General features: G+C 39.1%; 1 pseudogene; it reads right to left on the reverse strand.

The window, feature by feature from the left end:
• Window positions 1-4,015: 4,015 nt before the first annotated feature.
• Window positions 4,016-4,846, reverse strand: LOC102736895 (large ribosomal subunit protein uL30 pseudogene; annotated as a pseudogene).
• Window positions 4,847-12,771: the final 7,925 nt, after the last annotated feature.

A 12,771-nucleotide genomic window follows, 5' to 3' on the forward strand; every position in this document is an offset into this window, starting at 1 on the left:
CCTTCAGGAATTTGTTATATGTGGCCCACATCAGGGGACTGCACTTGCAAAAAAAGTAGCTTCTGACTTTACCTTGGTAACCTTATTTACAAAAATAAATAAACTCACATAATTGATTATTGTTTGGAAATGGTATTGGAACAAGGATTTTAAGGTATGTGTCTAGACTAATCAAGTTCATGTCGCCTCTTTAGAGGTCTTCCTACATCACTAGACCACAACCATTGTGAATTACAGACATTTGGGAGATTTTATAGATTCCCTGGTCCCCATCTGCAAAACAGGTGAGGGAAAAATGCCATCTTAACTCTAACTCAAAAAAAGTAAATATTGACAAGGTTTTACATAGATTGCATTTAGGGCTGAGTTTCAACCAGTACCCTTAGGTAATCCCCTGGTTATCTCAGTCATCCCAGCCTTTCTGCCTTGAAATCCTAGAATCAGCCGGCTACTGAAGTGTTAACTCTGGCAAAGAGTTGAGAGCCAACATTCAGTCAAGAGTTTGACCTTTGGCTGGTGCCCTCACCATGTTGTATGCTAAAAATTTTACATTTCACCCCCATGTAATGTTTTCCGTCTTACCAAATTGTTTACAATCCCTTTCCAGTTGTTACCAGTACCCACCAGCCACCACACAAAATCAGTGCAAATCTCTTTAAAAACAGCAGGGGCAAACTACAAGGAAAAACAGGAGGAACAAACCTAGAATGGGACATCAATGTTACCTGAATGAGGAAAATTTGTGCAAACCATTCTAACAATGGGCTCTAGGCATAACCAAGACAAGATTGAGTATGGAAGAACTGTACAGCCTAGCCTAGTGGAAAGAATTGGGGCATTCATACACCCATTGGCAAGGGGATCTTGTAGGGGAAAGAACAAAGAAAATAGAAAAACAACACAAGGGAGCTTTAGAAAAAAACTCTGATTTCATACTTCTGCTCAGTCTAACTTTTGTGCCCAGAAAAACTCATCCATTTTGGTTTTAGCTCTCCCCGATTATTAAAAGTGCTTGCACACTGAAGATCAGATGCTGCTGATCTGCACCCCTCCACTCCTCTTTATAGTTCAGTGTACACTGGCCCAACTTTCAGCAGGCAGCCTCTATGTGTTTTCCCCTAAGGGCTTTACACCCTCTGCAAGTTGGTGTAAAATGTCCCAGTTCCTTTGATCCTCAGGTAGGATAAGCCTGACATGTTCTACACTAACTTTCAGAGCTTCCCAGCAAAATTGGGCTCCAGTCATCCATAACGGTACCTGGCTCAATAAGGCACATTATCACTGGCTCCTTACCCTTTCCCTGTCTCACTTAGTGAATCCCCACTGTATGTTTCCTGCACCTCCCAAATTACACTCAAATCATTGTCTTGGGATCTGTTTCCTAGGAGTACCCCGCCAAAACACAATAGGTGTTCAAGAAACATTCATTAACTCATCCAAACTTTTAAGTATTTCTACTTTTTAAATTTATTGAGGCTTTTTGGTGCCCTAATTTTTTCAGTGTGGCCAATTTTCATGAGTATTTCATGGGCAGTTGGAAAGAATGCATATACTCTATTTTCAGGGTGCAGTTGGATATATATTGATCAGTTCTACTTTTATATTATTTAGACCTTTCATATGCTTTCTGACCTTTCATCCACTCAAACTATCCCAGACTAAAAAAGTTGATTTGAAGTCCTCTATTACCAGAGTGCTTCTCTTTGTCTTTTTATCTTCTGTAATTTCTGCTTTCTGATTGTTATTGCTATGTAATTTGATACATAGATATTCATAAAGGATATATTTTTACATGCATTGCACCCTTAAAAAATACAAAGTGCCCACTGCTCTTTGGGCTGAATTATATCTTTTTGGATAGTATGTTCATAATTCCTGGTTGCTTAAAAATGTACCTTTTCCACAGTGCCTGGCTGGCTCAGTTGGAGGAGCATGTGACTCTTATTAATCTCGGGATTATAAATTCGAGCCCCACATTGCAAGTAAAGATCACTTAAAAAGAAAAATCTAAAGAATTTTTTTCAAAATGTACTTTTTCCTAGTAGACTTTGTCCATCTTTCTATTTTTTACTATTCTCAATCACTTTGGTGTGATTCTTAGATATGGCATAGTTTCATTTTCTTTATAATCCAGTCTAATCTAAAATCCTTCTTTTAATATGTAGCTTAAACCCATTTGTATTTACTAAAATGACGTATATGTTTGGTCTTGGTTCTGTCATATTGTTGCACATTTTCTGTCTATATATATATATTTTTAAAGATTTTATTTATTTATTTGAGAGAGAGAGAATGAGAGACAGAGAGCATGAGAGGAAGGAGGGTCAGAGGGAGAAGCAGACTCCCTGCCGAGCAGGGAGCCCGATGCGGGACTCGATCCCGGGACTCCAGGATCATGACCTGAGCCGAAGGCAGCCGCTTAACCAACTGAGCCACCCAGGCGCCCCTCTGTCTATATATTTTAAGGGCTTTTTCTATGTGGTCTGTTTCCTTTGGTTTGCTTTTTATATTTTGCTCTGAGTTTTAGGAAGCTTTGTAGTTCTGTCCTGGTGATTAACCTTATTAATGCATTTAGTCAGTGCATTATAGTCCTCCACTATGAGAAATAATAAAAATAATGTTTCCTTTTTCTTCCCCATTCCTTTTTTCTCTACCACCCAACTTAAATCATTATTACCTTTCTTAGTGTTATCTTTATACTATTCAGAATTATGTACATGTTTATTACTTGATTAGTCAGGGTTTTTTAAAAAGATTTTATTTATTTGACAGAGAGACACAACAAGAGAGGGAACACCAGCGGGGGGAGTGGGAGAGGGAGAAGCAGGCTTCCCGCGGAGCAGGGAGCCTGATGCGGGGCTTGATCCCAGGACCCTGAGATCCTGACCTGAGCCGAAGTCAGACGCCTAACGACTGAGCCACCCAGGCGCCCAGGATTAGTTAGCTTTTAATGATGTCATTTAAATCAGAGTTGTTGTAGAGATAATCAACATATCTTTTCTAACTCCTATCTCCTTCACTCCAGTGTGTAAGCTGTAACATTTCTATATTGTCCATGGTCACTTCAAGGCCAGCCTGTCACCTTCAGCAAGTGTGTTCTTACAGTGCTTTCTGAGATCTGTTTTTCTCCTGGGTTCTTTCACGAATCTCTTGCTTTTTTCCTTCCCTTTCTTTTTGTAGCTTCTGCCCTGCTCCACTGCTTTATTTATTTTATAGTCTATGGATCATATTTGCCTCCTTCTTTCATATAGATGGAATCTGTGGGAAGGTGCTTTGTCATTCTCCTTGAAAATTTGGAATAGTTTTCAAGAATTGAGGAAGAGAGGCTGATTTATACAGGTTTGTTTATACTGGAGGTCCCTGGGTCTAGGTTTTGTTGTTGTTTTGTTTTCTGATCCTGTAACCCTTACCCATGCACATTTATTATGTTTCGCAGAAACACAAAAGGAGTGCTGCTAACCATAGGAATTGTAGGTGTTTTAACCAAACGATGAAGGAATCACTGGCAGGGTTACATTTTCATCACCTCTCCAGATATAGAGGTAGATGGCTCTCCACTTTGGCTAGACAATTATCGGGGCCAACTTCTAACCATGCCTCATTTAGTAATAACCATTTTCATTCCAGCTCAGTCTTACAAATCTGATTTCACAGAATTACAGATCATTAGCAGAAAGAATGATCTTGAGGTTTATATTCTCAAAGAAATTTCAGCCATCAGTATGGTTTTCTTGGGAGAGAAACGTCTTGTGCTTATTCTTGATTACTCAAGACTTTAAAAATTTAGACATAATCATTACTCTCAAGGTAAAGATGACATTCGGTGAACATTTCCATTTGAAGTATTTTGGGAAAGTAGTGGGGCACCTGGGTGGCTCTCAGGGTCCTGGAATCAAGCCCTGCATTGGGCTCCCCACTCAGCAGGGAGTCTGCTTCTCCCTCTGTCTCTCCCCCCACTCATGCTCTCTTTCTCTCTCAAATAAATAAAATCTTTTTTTTTTCCATTTGAGAGTAGTTGTTTATTAACTGACCAGATTACAAAAATAATCATGGTAGATACCTTAGTTCATCCTTCTAATAAGCCTATTGATCTGGTCTTCCCTGTTACCATCATCTCCACCTTCTACAAAATGGGTGGTCTTTTTCTTCATTCCCCCTCGTGGAGAAGATAATTTGAAGGGCCATAAAAAGTTGTTTGCTTCTTTGAAACGTTTTCTAACAGTATAGATCTCGTGAATCAGATCCTCCATGCAGATGATGCCATATTTACCAAGAGATCGGGCAATCAATGTGTTATCTGTCAGGGCAATTCGCTTCTTGTTGATTTTGCCATAACCACGCTTGCAGATCAATTCATTCACCGACTTCAGGTTTGGGTACCCCCATGCTATATAAGGTTCCACAATCCTTAGCATGTTAACTGAAGCCTTGTTGAGCTTAACAAAGGTGCCATTGAAGATCTGGAGGAGGGGAAGAAGCTGCAACACCTTTTGAACCTTTGGGCTAACACCATTGATACCTCTGATCCTAATGACAAATGCCAATTTGGGTTCCGCAGGTACGTAGAAGTTGCCAGCTTTTCTTGCCATCCTTGCCATTCGAATCTCAGTTCTGTACATCTGCCTATATTCCTTGTGGTAATGCTTAGCTTTTTCATAGATAAGCTTCCTTCTTGCCTTTCTAAGCATCTTCTGAGTGAACTTCTTCCTCAGACGCTTGATCTTCAACTCTGCGAAATTCCTTCGCTTCCTCTTAAGGGTTTCTGGCACAGCAGGAACCTTCTTTTTCTTCTCTTCTGCACCCTCCATGGTTCCAGCCGGAAAAAGAGCTCAAATAAATAAAATCTTTAAAAAAAGATTAGAAAATAGTATTTGTCTATAAAGTTAGGGAACTAAGGAGAAGATAATCTATTTTAGGTTAGGTTACTTTTACTCACTGCTTAATTCTCCCCCTTTCTGAACTATCTGCCCAAACCCTTTGAAATTTTAACAGAGGTCTGATCGCAGCTGACTACTAAGGAGATTCAGGTCACCGTCTACTACAAGACAGAGAGTCTGACTTTCAGCCTAACCTTTGTGATCAACTTTGCCAAATGCTGTGGAATACTCCAGAAAGAAAGGCTTTATATGCTTTGATATTCCACAAGGCATCACAAGAACTTGAGGGGTAAAGGAGAACAATCTGATGCAGTAGAACAAAAATAAGCTTTTGGAGCCAGCAGCTCCTGTGTTTTCGTTCCAGCTCCACACTTCCTGGGCCTTAAATGCCCACCTATAAGATGAATAAAATTATACCTACCTCATACAATCGGTGTGCAGACTGAATAAGATCATTTATATAAAGTACACTGGGTGTAGTGGGTCATTAATAAAAGTCAGCAGCCCTCCTTTGAGCTTCTCTCCCCAGCCCCCAGTCTTCCTTCCATTGCCTTGGGCTTCAAGTAGGGAAGTTTTTTGTTTGGGGCGGATCTTCTTGGTCTAATAGAGTATCTGTAGTCCCCTAGTAATCTGGAATGCGATGTCCCATTTTTGCTGCTGGATATCATTTAGCTCACTAGTGACCTGCCCCAATTATGGCATTTCTCATATTGTTTTATAGTTGCTTTGTGCATATATTTCTCCCCTCTCCATTTCAAAATAGTCAAAAGCAACAGCCCTACATTTTCTTCTTCAAATCTACGATGCCTATTGTATTAGTAATCTATCACTGCATAACAAATTATCCTGAAATTTAGCAGCTTACAATGACAAACATTTATTTTCTCAAATTGCTTCAGAAGATTGCAGTCAAGCTGTTTACTGGGGCAACAGTCATCATTTTTCATATTGTTGTCTTTGTTCAATATAATGTTTAACAAATTCTCTTTCTCTCTCTCACTTTTTTTTTTTTGAGTTTAGGTTCTATAAGATATAGAATTACTTTTGAAAAACCCTTCGTATTACCCCTAAAGCCTGTATTGCTTACAAAAAAAATTAAAGTTCTGGTTAATGGCCAGTAACACTAGCTGGTTTGGAATCAGAGGACATACTGTATGAAAAGTTATATACCTTTAAACAATTATATTCAACTCAGTTTTATAGAAACACACACACACACATGGCATTCTGGGACTTAAGAAGCTGAAGGAACAAAGATATACAAAATCTTTTCAGTTGGCACCTGTCATTCCACTAATTGAGGTTGAGCCTCCTGGTCAGTCTGAGATGGGAATCTTTGTTTCCTCAGCTAGCTTCCTAAGTCCCTGAATGCCTTGTGTGTGTGTTGCTAAACTGAATTTATATAAGTTAAATACATTTATGTTCAATACAGACATATTGAAATGTAAAGAGGTTTTCCAATTCATCTGTAAGCACCAAATTATTAGTTTTATAGGATTTGATTGCTCACCTTATGCTTTGTCCTTCCAGCATTTCAGAACTTTGCTCTACTTGTTGATTGATGCTAACCCAGCAAGACTCAGAATTGGTTAGTATTAAAGCACATGGAAACCAAAGTGCATTTTGCAGAATATGATGAAATAGTAGTATGTTTTATTTCAATCATATAAATAATACTTGAGGACAAAATTCTATGTTGGTTATCTTAAATTTATATTGATTGAGATAATTAAATTTATACAATATAAAAACCAACAGACTATCACAATCACAAGATCCCAATCCAAACATAGAAAACACGGAGACAAACTTTTGAACCAAGCCTATTCTTTTTTTCTTCTTCTTCTTCTTCTTTTTTTTTTTTAAGAGAGGCAAATTTCCACATGCAGTGCCTCATTTGGATGTGTCTAGAGTCTTAGAAGCTTGACTACCCTACATTCTCCTACAAATGGACCTTGAGAGTTTGTTTGGAGGTTCTAGCGGGGGGAGCGCAACTACTCCTATACCCTTGACCAAAGAAATGTCCTCCCCTATCATCCTCTATTGGGGAAGGTCGTCCTCTTCCACCAAGCGCACAGCTTTGGAAGGGATGCACGTGGAGCAGTGAGGGAAGAAGGGGACACCCGCCTAGCCAGCCAGGTCAGCCAAATCAACTCTGGGGATCAGTGGGGTGACAGATGTCATAACCAGATCACCCTCATATCCCTAAACCTATTCTTTAACATTGGTTTGTTCAATGTATTTTTGTCTTGTTGGTGGCTAGTCCTCCCTGGAAGATAATCAATGGCACCTGTCAAAAGTTTAAGAAACACATTTTTTAAAGTATTGTAGACAATCAAATTTGATAAAAATTTCCCTGATTTATTTTTTTTCCGAACTGTAATACTGTTCCATTTTAGCAGAACCCCTTGTGCTTGCTCACAGAAGGTCAGTGTTGCATTGCCACTGAGTAGACAATCAATCCATCCCATTAACTGAATAGAAATCTGAAGGTCATAAAAGTCTTGAATGTGTTCCTTCTATTAATGCGTGTTAAAACTTAATATTTCCTACCTGGAAATTGAGAGCTTGAATTCTCCAGGGACAGTAAGTTCTTCCCATGTCATTATACAATCTTCATTCTCTGAGTGATGTCTTTGCCACTAGCTGTGTTTAATAATTCATTCTGATACAGGTACAGGCACAAACACATCTTGGTTAAGGGCAAAGGAATGTTGAACAAACTGGCTTCTCTGATCAGAATATTGCTAGAATGAATGCAAGCAGCATGAGCGCAGGGGTCTCTGTTTTGCTTACTGATGTTTTCCTGGAGAAATGCCTTGCATATAGTAATGTTCAGTTAGTATTTTAATGTTCAGTTAGTATTGTAATGTTCATAGTAATGCTCAGTTTATGTTCCTTGGCTTTTATCATGTTTTATTTGAATACCTCTGTATTATAGTGTCCTAGGGCTGCCATAACAAATTACTACAAACTAGGTGGTTTAAAATAGCAGAATATATTCTCTCACAGTTCTGCAGTCCAGAACTCTGAAATCAAGGTGTTGGCAGGGCTACCGTCACTCCAAAGGCTCTAGGAGAGAATCCCTCCTTGCCTCTTTCAGTTTCTGATGGCTCCAGGTCTTCCTTGGTTTGTGGCAATATCACTCCAATCTCTGCTTCCATATTCACATGGCCTTCCCCCTGTGTCTGTTTCTTCTTCTCTTCTTCTAAGGACATTTATTCCTGGACTTAAGGCCTTACCCTGTCAATCCAAAATGAGCTTATCTCAAGATCCTTCACTTAATTACATACACAAAGACTTTTTTTCCAAATAAGTTAACATTCATGGGTATTGGGGTTAGAATGAGGACACATGTTCTTAGCAGCCACAATTCAACCCACTATAACCTCTGATTCTGTTTTCAGATTCTATTCATTCAACACACACTTACTAAGTCTTTATTATGTGCCCAACACTAAACAGTGAGGAAGCAAACAGTATGCTATGTCCACTGAGTTTCTGAGGCAGATAATAACTTATCAAAGGTTTTTATTCTATATCCCTCACATTCAAAATAAAATTGAAATTTTATTTAAAATAGAAAAAACTTTAAACTCATATAAACAGATATCTACTCTGAAATCTCTTCATGTTAGTATTTCCATAAATTCTAATGAACACTCTTCATTGATGTTAATTTTTCATTTACCATACTATTCATCATTTCAGATGTTATTAGTTCAAAGTCATCCCTTTCAAAAAATTCCATGATTTGAAACACTTTTAATTAGTTTTAACATGTTTTGTTTCACCACAAATCAGAGTTGTGCAGGGGCATTAAATTCAGGGAGAGCCCATTTCTCTGTGTCATTTTGTCATTAAAATATCATCAACATACATTTGGCTGAAGTTAACCGGATTTTGTCTTCACCTGGTTCCCCAGAAAGCAAGCCTGCAAAAATGTAGGTAGTTTATTTGGGAAATAACACTAGGGAGTGGGAGTGTAGGACAAGGGGAGGGCATCAGGGCAAGAGAAACAGTACGGGAGTATGTTGCCAAATGAGCCTCTACTTTGTGGCAACTGATGTTTGAACCCAAAACACTTTTTGAAAAGTTTTATAATACATGTCTCAGAGACAAAAGAGGGAAGTGTTTACCCATTGACTTCCATTCCCCATTGGTCAATGGTCCACACTGCCACTCATCTGGGTGTACATGTGTAGAGGCTGAGTGAAACCAAGGGTGTTTGCACAAAAGGGACATGGCTAGTCTGAATGAGATGTATCCCCATGTCCTGAACCAGTCACCATGGTAAGTAGGTGCAGTAAGAGGACTTGTAGATGAGCAAAAGAGGTGCCCAGAATACTTTCACTCCCTTACTGCCAAGTGTGTTATCTTTGGCTTATGAGACTTGGCAGACTTGGGGGCAGTATAGCATAAAAAGTCACATCATTGGATTTTGACATCAAAATACCATGCTTCTATGTCCACAATAGCCAAGCTATGGAAAGAGCCTAGATGTCCATCAACGGATGAATAGATAAAGAAGATGTGATATATATACACAATGGAATACTATGCAGCCATCAAAAAATGAAATCTTGCCATTTGCAATGATGTGGATGGAACTAGAGGGTATTAATGCTAAGCGAAATAAGTCAATCAGAGAAAGATAAGTATCATATGATCTCACTGATATGAGGATTTTGAGAAACAAGACAGAGGATCATAGGGGAAGGGAAGGAAAAATGAAACAAGATGAAATCAGAGAGGGAGAAAAACCATAAGAGACTCTTAATCTCAGGAAATAAACTGAGGGTTGCTGGAGTGGTGGGGGTGGGAGGGATGGGGTGGTTGGGTGATAGACATTGAGGAGGGTATGTGCTATGGTGAGCACTGTGAATTGTGTAAGACTGATTAATCACAGACCTGTACCCCTGAAACAAATAATACATTATATGTTAATAAAAAATTTTTTAAAAAAATACCATGCTTCTGATCTTGGAGAACTCACTCTCTGTGTGCTTCAACCTTCTAATCTGAATAAAGGATAATGTGTTCAGTTTAAAGTCAAGCCTTGCTGAAGCATTAGTGTGTCCAACTTAGTTTCCATCCATCTTTGCATTTCTACAGTGCTTTCAACTGGAGGTGGAGCTGGCAATAGGCTTCATCGCTCTAGGTTACAAAGGATGAAGTAGAAGAGGAAAACACTCTTATTATTTATAAAGAGGCTAAATTGAACCTATTTGTTTGAGAGTTTCTGGGCCCATGTGATATTTTCCTTTTCGACTTTGGTCAATGTCAGTCTATAATCAATCAAGTGATGTTATATCCACATAGTTTTGACTGTTTTCCTACTGGCATTGCTACAAGCAAGGAACCTTAAGCTGAGAAATGACAGGCTATTCCTCCCTCCTGAGAAGCCTGGCTTAGGTTCTATGATGTTGTGTGTATAATAAAAAATATTCAGTTAGTCTTACTCCTCCACTCCAGGCCCAGAGCTCCTAAAACCCTTAGGATTTCCTAAGTGTCTTTTGTTACATAAACGGATGACTTTTTAAAAGCCTTTAGGTCACCTAAGCCTGGGAGTTGGTTGCCAGGGAAACTCACCATGTGATTAGAGTGTTGGCACTTTCAGGCCTCCCCACCCCCCAGCCCCACCCTGACTTAGGAGAGGGGAGGTATGGCTAGGAGTTCAGTCGCCAAGGGCCCATGATTCCTATGTAGTAAAGCCTCCATAGAAACCCAAAGAATGGAGATATGGGGAAAGGGCGTTGTTGGAAAAGTAAGGAAGCTCATGCCCCCTCACATACCTTGCCCTATGTATTTCTTCATCTGGCTGTCGATCCGTATCCTTTCATATCCTTTGTAATAAACCAATAATCTAGTGAGTAAATTGATTTCCTGAATTCTGTAAGCTTCTTTAGCAAATTAAACCTAAGGAGGGGATAGTGGGAAGCTCTAATGTACATACAGCCAGTTGGTCAAAAGCCCAAGGTGACAAGCTGACTTGGTGATTGGCATCTGAAGTGAAGGGCACTGGTAAGGCTGAGCCTTGAACCTGTGTGATCTGATGTTATCTTCAGGTGGATAGGGTCAGAATTGAGTTGAACTATAAGACACTGAGGTTGGTGGTGTGGGGAGAAACACACACGTTGGAACTGCATGCAGAAATTGTAGGATGGCAGCAATTGCAGTAGCCTACACACCTTACTCTCACTCAAGAAGATTGAACTTGCCTAGAGAGGGACCTGGGAATAGCACAAAAGTCAGTATGCACAGCTATCATTTAATTTGACCTTTACAACCCCAAGAGAAGATCAGAACAGGTTCTGTTGTTCCTATTTGACAGATGAGAAAACTGAGTGCCGAAAAGATTAAGCATTCTTAGTAGTGATATCTATTCTGAAGACTAAAGCATGTAGGTGCTCTGACCACAAGAAGCAATGCTCTGAGCTTTTGATGAGTTTTTTTTTTTTAATCCAGTTCATGAATAGTTCCCATGATACACTTGCTGAGTTTGTTTTCCGTATTTAGCATGTTTAGAACTTGAACAAAGAGACCCAGATCATCTCTCAGGAAGCCCAGTATACTTTTCATTCCCTCAAGTAAAGTTTCACTTTGCTTTGTTTGATCAATAGAGCATTTCTCATTTCTAATTTAGTAAAACATAACACTTCTTCCCAGACAATGGGAAGCCTGAATCAACAATAACAGACTTCTTTTATGAGCAGAGATTCTACAAAGGGATACTGAGCATGAAATTGCTATGTGAAGAATCGAATTTTATAACATTCTGGAAATTTGTAAACAAACAAACAAACAAACAAAGCCAATGCAAGGTGTATTATCCTAAATTATATGATCTTCTGTATTTGAGTGCCATTCTAATGGAAGCAGCTATGCCATTAAAAAAAAAAAGTGTCACAACTTAAATGGGAGCTTTACATTTGAGTCTTGTCTTTACTGCTCCTAACCATGTGACAATAGATGGGACACTGGACGTTAGTTTCAATTTCAATAAAGCAAGGATAATAATACTTACCTCCTTGAGATATGGCTAAAATTATACCAAATATGACATCATAGTCTCCATGAGTTACCATCCCCTGGTCACCATCACCATAACCAGCAACATCTCATAATAAATAGCAGAAGTAATTATTAGAGAGAAATAAATTCCTGTATTTTAAAGATTTTATTTATTTATTTATTAGAAAGCACGTGTGGGGCGCCTGGGTGGCTCAGTTGGTTAAGCGACTGCCTTCGGCTCAGGTCATGATCCTGGGGTCCCTGGATCGAGTCCCACGTCGGGCTCCCTGCTCAGCAGGGAGTCTGCTTCTCCCTCTGACCCTCCCCCCTCTCATGTGTGCTCTCTCATTCTTTCTCTCTCAAATAAATAAATAAAATCTTTAAAAAAAAAAAAAGAAAGCAAGTGTGACCCGATTTTGGGGGGCAGGGGGTGAGACGGTAAGGGAGAGGGAGAGAGAGAATCTCAAGCAAACTCTGTGCTGAACACAGAGTCCAAAGCATAACTCGATCCCATGACCCTGAAATCATGACCTGAGCTGAAATCAAGAGTTGGAAACCTAACTGGCTGAAACACCAAGGTGCCCCCAAACTCCTATATTTTAATAATAATACTGTAGTCATCCTGAATATTTGATTTCTTATTTTTTGATTAACTTAAATTTATTTCACATTACTAGAAATGAACTATTTCATTTGTTTGTTGGAAAGGCCTTTGCTTTTGGACTCCAAGTTAGTAAAATTCATTTTGTTGTAAAGCACAGCATAAAGGTTTATATAAACTATATGTTGTTTATGTAGTCTTTTATGCTTCCACTTTACAAAGAAGTAGATTCCTGTGGTCAGCATGAAATTACCAGAGAACTTTGAAAACTTGGAAAAC

Source organism: Leptonychotes weddellii, chromosome 10 (genome assembly GCF_054177405.1).
Source record: "Leptonychotes weddellii isolate Sample4059 chromosome 10, ASM5417740v2, whole genome shotgun sequence".
Taxonomy (NCBI): Eukaryota; Metazoa; Chordata; class Mammalia; order Carnivora; family Phocidae; genus Leptonychotes; species Leptonychotes weddellii.